Source organism: Pteropus vampyrus, unplaced genomic scaffold (genome assembly GCF_000151845.1).
Source record: "Pteropus vampyrus isolate Shadow unplaced genomic scaffold, Pvam_2.0 Scaffold729, whole genome shotgun sequence".
NCBI classification, from domain to species: domain Eukaryota; kingdom Metazoa; phylum Chordata; class Mammalia; order Chiroptera; family Pteropodidae; genus Pteropus; species Pteropus vampyrus.
In genome coordinates this window covers 150,774-152,533 of record NW_011889510.1, presented here as the reverse complement: position 1 = coordinate 152,533, position 1,760 = coordinate 150,774, and positions in this window count along the sequence as shown.

The window sequence follows — 1,760 nt, the reverse complement described above, 5'->3', positions numbered from 1 at the left end:
TAAAGTGACTATCAGGCAAATAGAAGCAGAGGAGTGCAACCCTTACTAAGAAGAGGGCATTATAATCTTAAATAATAAGAAGAGAATTCTTATAACAAGATAGTAATGAACGTTCAGCATACATAGGGACAAACTGAGATAATAATGACTGAAAAGAGGAGGATTCAAAGATCCAAATTCGCAAAGGAGAATGGAGATAAGACACGCGCATCTTAAAAAATCTAGAAAAGGAAGAACAAATGAAGCCTAAAGTCAGCAGAAGGAAAGAAATAATCAAAATTAGAGCAGAAATAAAAGAAATTGAAAACAACAACAACAACAATAAAAAAAAAAATAGAAAAAATAAATGCAACAAAGTGCTGGTTCTTTGAGAAGGTTAATAAAATTGACAAACCCCTGGCTAGATTCACTAAAGAATAAAGAGAAAGGGTACAAATAAAATCAGGGATGAAAGAGGGGAAACTATGACAGACACCACAGAAATACAAAGGATCATACAAGAATACTATGAAAAAGTATATAACATCAAATTTAATAACCTAGAAGAAATGGACCAGTACTCAGAAAAATACAACCTTCCTAGATTGAATCAAAAAGAACCGGAAAATCTAAATATACCTATCAGCGGTATGGAAATTGAAACCATCATCAAAACCTACCAAAAAGTAAAAGTTCAGTACCAGATGGCTTCACTAGTGAATTCTACCAAATATTCAAAGAAGATTTAATACCTATTCTCCTTAAACTCTTCCAAATAATCGAAGAGGAGGCAATACCTCCCAACTCGTTTTAGAAGGTCAATATTACCCTGATACCAAAACCTGGTAAAGGTAACACAAAAAAAGAAAAATACAGACCAATATCTCTCATGAACACAGATGCAAAAATCCTAAATCAGATACTAGCGAACCTAATACAGCAACATATTAAGAAGATTATACACCACGATCAAGTGGGCTCATCCCAGGGGCACAGGGATGGTTCAAAATATGCAAATTGATTAATGTGATACACCACATAAACAAATTAAAAAATAAGAATCATATGATCGTATCAATAGATGCAGAAAAAGCCTTTGACAAGATACAGCATCCGTTTATGATCAAAACACTTAACAAAATCGGTATAGAAGGAAAGTACCTTCACATAATAAAGGCCACATATGACAAACCCTCAGCCAACATTATATTTAATGGTGAAAAACTAAAAAGCTTCCCTCTAAGATCAGGAACAAGGCAAGACTGTCCACTATCGCCACTGTTATTCAATATAACATTGGAAGTCCTAGTGAGTGCAATCAGGCAAGAGAAAGATATAAAAGGCATCCAAATAGGAAACAAACAAGTCGAACTGTCACTATTTGCAGATGACATGATTCTCTATATAGAAAACCCTAAAGACTCCACAAGAACACTACTAAAAACAAGAAGCAAATACAATAAAGTCTCTGGATACAAAATCAATGTTCAAAAATCCATTGTGTTCCTATAATCTAATAATGAAGTGTCAAAAAAAAAAAGTGGAAAAAAAATCATTCCTTTTGCAATTGCAACAAAAAGAATAAAATACCTAGGAATAAATTTAATGAAACATATGAAAGATCTATATAATGAAAACTACAAGACCTTATTAAAAGAAATCGAAGAAGATACAAAGAAATGGAAAGATATTCCTTGTTCATGTTTTGGAAGAAGCAACATAGTTAAAATGACCATATTACCTAAAGCATTATACAGATTTAATGCAATCCCCATCAAAAT